Source organism: Schistocerca piceifrons, chromosome 6 (assembly GCF_021461385.2).
Source record: "Schistocerca piceifrons isolate TAMUIC-IGC-003096 chromosome 6, iqSchPice1.1, whole genome shotgun sequence".
Taxonomy (NCBI): Eukaryota; Metazoa; Arthropoda; class Insecta; order Orthoptera; family Acrididae; genus Schistocerca; species Schistocerca piceifrons.
The window spans coordinates 187,356,031-187,362,030 of record NC_060143.1 but is presented as its reverse complement, the minus strand read 5'-3'; the positions used below and the strand labels follow the sequence as shown (position 1 = coordinate 187,362,030).

The following is a 6,000-nucleotide window of genomic DNA, read 5'->3' as shown; positions in this document are numbered from 1 at the left end:
GGCGTGCGAGCACCCGGTGTTCCCAGGCGGTCACCCATCCAAGTACTAACCGGGCCCGATGTTGCTTAACTTCGGTGATCGGACGAGAACCGGTGTATTCAACATGGTATGGCCGTTGGCGCCCTTATACTGTAGCCGCACGACAGAAGACGCCTCTGCCTCTTCTCCCAACACACACAATCGCAGTTTTCGGTGACACATTTGACGCAGAGCACGTCCTTCCGCAACAGCTGGAGCCTCGAAGGCGGCGCCGAGTGCGCGTCCGGCGTCTCAGAGGCGTCTGCCGGACTGGCGGGCGCGCCGCGCCGCCACTTGCGTGAGACACGCGGCTGCTCGGTGCGCCGCCCGTCATTCGTTTCGCTTGGTGCGTGCGGCGTCCGACACTCGCGGGCGACGCATCTTGTTCCCGTTATCCGGCGGGGGGCTGTGCGGGGTGTAGCAGTGTCCTGCTGGAGGGCGCCCCCGGCAGCTTCCTCACCTGACACACGCCGCGCGGCTCGCGTCCAGGTATTTGCGTGATCTGTGCAGTGCATTCGCACCTCTCCCCTTCCGTCCCGACTTGTCCCGACTTTGCTCGACTGCCGCTCGCTGCCGCTCGGGTCGTGGCCCATATGACAGCACAAGCACGAGAAACATCTGCGAGACGGCCGTGGGCCTAACGGGCGTGTCCGAGACGCCGTTTGCGGCCAGTAGACCTGTGCAAAGGTGCGAAAACAGGGACACAAGGCACAGGAGGGTCGCCAAAGCATCCTTCTCTTCTAGCGACGAAAGATACATTTTTGTTTACAAGTTTGCAGTCGTACGCTGCTACAAAACAATAAGCAGCCCTGACGTATTTCAGAACATATCTGTCGGTTCATACCGTTTTGTTATCTTCAGGCACTTTTAAGAAATCTTCCTTGGCACATTCTTCTTCCAACTGAGGCCATTCATATCGTATGTTATGTTTATTACAGTCATTTATTTTCATTTTTTTTTTTTTTTTTCCTTCAGTGGAGTTTTGCACTGCTACGAAACAGTAGGTGGCCCTGACTCATTTCAGGTCACATCTGTCGATTCGTAGTGTTTCGTTATTTTCAAGGCATTCCTAGCACGTTGAAAATGCTTAAGGAAGCACGTTTGTCGCAAAAGAAAGGTAGTATGAAAAGAGGGCTGGCAGGGATAGCGGCGTAAAAAGGAGAAAATGAAGGGGAGCCAACAGCACCTTTTTTTTTTTTTTTTTTTAAACGTATATAAACTTTTATTTACAATTTTTAACAATTACATATCTTTACATGAAATTGTATATTTTCTCGTTTTCAGTTCTGATTGTTCTTTTAGTAGTCTCTTGGCTTAGTTACAACACTTTTATTCACTGAGTGTCCTTTATATAAGTTTTTCCCTTCAATGTTTATGGTTTTTTATACATAAAAAAGAAACTGCATTACTTTGATTTTTTTTATAAATTGAATTTAAATTAATTTTAAGTTTTGTTTTTTTTTTTCCCCCGTATGGTATTTGAATACACCTATTTTGGCATGTTCGCTATGTGTTTGCCAAAGGCTAAAGGAGAATATGGGCCAGAACATCTATGTGCATAAATGATGAATGGGGAAGTTATTTAGTGTACTGTGTGAGAGTGGACGCAACAGTTCCACGGAAAATTTGGGGCAGAGAAAGTCTAAAGTTAGAATTTTTGTAAATCGCAAAGGGGTATGCAACGTTTTGGCACATGATGCGCCGAACTTTATAAATGTATATAACTATATCTATACACACGGATACATCAAAGGAATAAACACAGACAAACACAAAAAAAACCTACAAAACAACAACAAAAAAAATGATTATAGAAGAGAGAGAGAGAGACAGAGAGAGAGAGAGAGAGAGAGAGAGAGAGAGAGAGGGGAAAAAAAAACGTACCTTGAATGGAGATGGCGAGAGTACACATTAATTACATGAAATACACTGTTTGACATTTCGCTGTTACCTTGGAACACGTCTTGTATCCTTTGCACTAAATTAAAAACTGATCATTTCCTTTTGCCTGCTTTATTTGGCTATTGGGCACTGGACACTGTATGGCTATGATTGGCACACGTCACTCTCACTTTGGCACTGCTACACGTACCCACTTTCACTCTGCGCGCATTTTCACAACACTTTCGCAATGCACCACTCTTGCCGTCGGGGCTTTGGAGGGATTGGTGGGCGAAGTCCTCAGCGACTGGGGTGTGGGTGTTGTGGGAGGGCGTCGGTCACGTCGTGTTGAAGGCGTCTCGGAAGGCGGCGTCCAGCGGGACCTGCAGGAAGTTCTGGAAGGTCTCTCGGTACTTGGAGCGTTGTTTGGCCCTCCTGTGTTCCTCCCACAGGTCCGTGAGGAACTGCGCCTTGTCGGTCTGCCGTTTCGTGACGATGGCGTGTGCCGTCATGGCGATGATCCACATTGTGGCCAGGCGTTTCGCTTTGGGGAAAGGCTTCGCGTCCGGGACAGTGACAGCTGAGACATGTATCGCCCTCTCGTCGGTTCTGTTGATGTGGGCGATCATTTTTCTCGCTGCCGCCCATATTTCCCCGCTCTCTCTGCAGCCAAAACGATGCTCGATGGTGTCGGTCTGGTTGCAGAGCTCGCAGTTTGGGGATTCCCGCATTTTTATGCGTGCCAGTTTTTCGTTTGTCGGCACTGTTTTGTGGATGATTTTATACCACGTGTCCCTGGCGTGCTCAGGAAGTGTCCGTTCCGAGACATTCTTCCAGACCTGTGGCCAGTCATGGTCTGGAAAACTCGTCTCTATTTTGGACTTTCTTGCCTTCCCCCTCAGAGCGCTGTAGATGTTCCTCGCCGTTCTTTGCTGTGGGTTGGCAACGACCGCGGTGATGTAACTCTTGTCGATTGCCATCTGTTTTATGTGCCGCAACTTGAATGGTATGTTCGTAGTGTCTACAGGAGCCTCTTCAGATTCAGGTTTATATTGGTTTATCAGGCTGGACGTTATACTGTTGTTGTTCTGGTTTGCCATTTTCATCGCACGGTGTAGAAGCAGTGCCGCGCATTTCGTCTTAACGTCAGTCAGACCAAGTCCGCCTTCGTCCCTTGACAGGAAACACGTCGCCTGGGAGACCTTGAAGATTTCCCGCCTCCACAGCAAGTAGTACGCCGCACTTCCTATCGCTCGCGCAATTTCCGTCGGAGCACATAGTATTTGCGCCATGTACCACGCTTTCGACAGGATTGTTTCGTTTACTAACTGCACTCTTTGGCTCAGCGTCAGGTTCCGGTTCGCGTGTATCCTCACGAGCCCTCTCGTTGTGTTCAAGACGCTGCGCCAGTTTTGTGCTGCCATTTTCAAAGGGCACTGCTGTAGTTCCACTCCGAGTGCCCTATGGTTGTTTGTCACTCGGTACCACTGTCTCGCTGGTCGCAGTCTGCCGTTGCCTATTGGTAGTAGCACTGTCTTCGTCGGATTCGTTTTGGCACCTGAAGCCTTTTCGAAGGATTCCATGATAGGCTGGATTATTCCTAGTTCTTCTTCGTTTTGGATGAATATGCCCATGTCGTCAGCATAGGCCGTGCATACGATGTTTGTTGCACCCATTGTGTATCCTCCGATTTCGGCTGTTAGTTTTCGTAGTAGTGGGTCGAGGGCTATTGTGAAAAGTGCCATCGATAATGGACATCCTTGCCTGACGGATCTTCCCAGTCTTATTGACTTGGAAGTCCATCCGTTTACTGTTATTTTTGAGGTGGCATTTGTAATGACGTTCTTGATTGTTCTTCCGAATTTTGGTCCGAATCCGAGGCGTGCGAGCACCCGGTGTTCCCAGGCGGTCACCCATCCAAGTACTAACCGGGCCCGATGTTGCTTAACTTCGGTGATCGGACGAGAACCGGTGTATTCAACATGGTATGGCCGTTGGCGCCCTTATACTGTAGCCGCACGACAGAAGACGCCTCTGCCTCTTCTCCCAACACACACAATCGCAGTTTTCGGTGACACATTTGACGCAGAGCACGTCCTTCCGCAACAGCTGGAGCCTCGAAGGCGGCGCCGAGTGCGCGTCCGGCGTCTCAGAGGCGTCTGCCGGACTGGCGGGCGCGCCGCGCCGCCACTTGCGTGAGACACGCGGCTGCTCGGTGCGCCGCCCGTCATTCGTTTCGCTTGGTGCGTGCGGCGTCCGACACTCGCGGGCGACGCATCTTGTTCCCGTTATCCGGCGGGGGGCTGTGCGGGGTGTAGCAGTGTCCTGCTGGAGGGCGCCCCCGGCAGCTTCCTCACCTGACACACGCCGCGCGGCTCGCGTCCAGGTATTTGCGTGATCTGTGCAGTGCATTCGCACCTCTCCCCTTCCGTCCCGACTTGTCCCGACTTTGCTCGACTGCCGCTCGCTGCCGCTCGGGTCGTGGCCCATATGACAGCACAAGCACGAGAAACATCTGCGAGACGGCCGTGGGCCTAACGGGCGTGTCCGAGACGCCGTTTGCGGCCAGTAGACCTGTGCAAAGGTGCGAAAACAGGGACACAAGGCACAGGAGGGTCGCCAAAGCATCCTTCTCTTCTAGCGACGAAAGATACATTTTTGTTTACAAGTTTGCAGTCGTACGCTGCTACAAAACAATAAGCAGCCCTGACGTATTTCAGAACATATCTGTCGGTTCATACCGTTTTGTTATCTTCAGGCACTTTTAAGAAATCTTCCTTGGCACATTCTTCTTCCAACTGAGGCCATTCATATCGTATGTTATGTTTATTACAGTCATTTATTTTCATTTTTTTTTTTTTTTTTCCTTCTGTGGAGTTTTGCACTGCTACGAAACAGTAGGTGGCCCTGACTCATTTCAGGTCACATCTGTCGATTCGTAGTGTTTCGTTATTTTCAAGGCATTCCTAGCACGTTGAAAATGCTTAAGGAAGCACGTTTGTCGCAAAAGAAAGGTAGTATGAAAAGAGGGCTGGCAGGGATAGCGGCGTAAAAAGGAGAAAATGAAGGGGAGCCAACAGCACCTTTTTTTTTTTTTTTTTTTTTAAACGTATATAAACTTTTATTTACAATTTTTAACAATTACATATCTTTACATGAAATTGTATATTTTCTCGTTTTCAGTTCTGATTGTTCTTTTAGTAGTCTCTTGGCTTAGTTACAACACTTTTATTCACTGAGTGTCCTTTATATAAGTTTTTCCCTTCAATGTTTATGGTTTTTTATACATAAAAAAGAAACTGCATTACTTTGATTTTTTTTATAAATTGAATTTAAATTAATTTTAAGTTTTTTTTTTTTTTTTCCCCCGTATGGTATTTGAATACACCTATTTTGGCATGTTCGCTATGTGTTTGCCAAAGGCTAAAGGAGAATATGGGCCAGAACATCTATGTGCATAAATGATGAATGGGGAAGTTATTTAGTGTACTGTGTGAGAGTGGACGCAACAGTTCCACGGAAAATTTGGGGCAGAGAAAGTCTAAAGTTAGAATTTTTGTAAATCGCAAAGGGGTATGCAACGTTTTGGCACATGATGCGCCGAACTTTATAAATGTATATAACTATATCTATACACACGGATACATCAAAGGAATAAACACAGACAAACACAAAAAAAACCTACAAAACAACAACAAAAAAAATGATTATAGAAGAGAGAGAGAGAGACAGAGAGAGAGAGAGAGAGAGAGAGAGAGAGAGAGAGGGGAAAAAAAAACGTACCTTGAATGGAGATGGCGAGAGTACACATTAATTACATGAAATACACTGTTTGACATTTCGCTGTTACCTTGGAACACGTCTTGTATCCTTTGCACTAAATTAAAAACTGATCATTTCCTTTTGCCTGCTTTATTTGGCTATTGGGCACTGGACACTGTATGGCTATGATTGGCACACGTCACTCTCACTTTGGCACTGCTACACGTACCCACTTTCACTCTGCGCGCATTTTCACAACACTTTCGCAATGCACCACTCTTGCCGTCGGGGCTTTGGAGGGATTGGTGGGCGAAGTCCTCAGCGACTGGGGTGTGGGTG

At 47.8% G+C, this 6,000-nt stretch overlaps 2 non-coding genes across 2 annotated transcripts; both read right to left on the bottom strand.

Annotated features, from left to right (window-relative positions):
* Positions 1 to 120, bottom strand: LOC124803904. The gene has a single exon (XR_007017333.1). It is a non-coding gene; the product is annotated as a 5S ribosomal RNA (ribosomal RNA).
* Positions 121 to 3,778: 3,658 nt separating this feature from the next.
* On the bottom strand, positions 3,779 to 3,898 carry LOC124803892. Its single transcript, XR_007017332.1, has one exon. It is a non-coding gene; the product is annotated as a 5S ribosomal RNA (ribosomal RNA).
* Between the last annotated feature and the right edge of the window lie 2,102 nt (positions 3,899 to 6,000).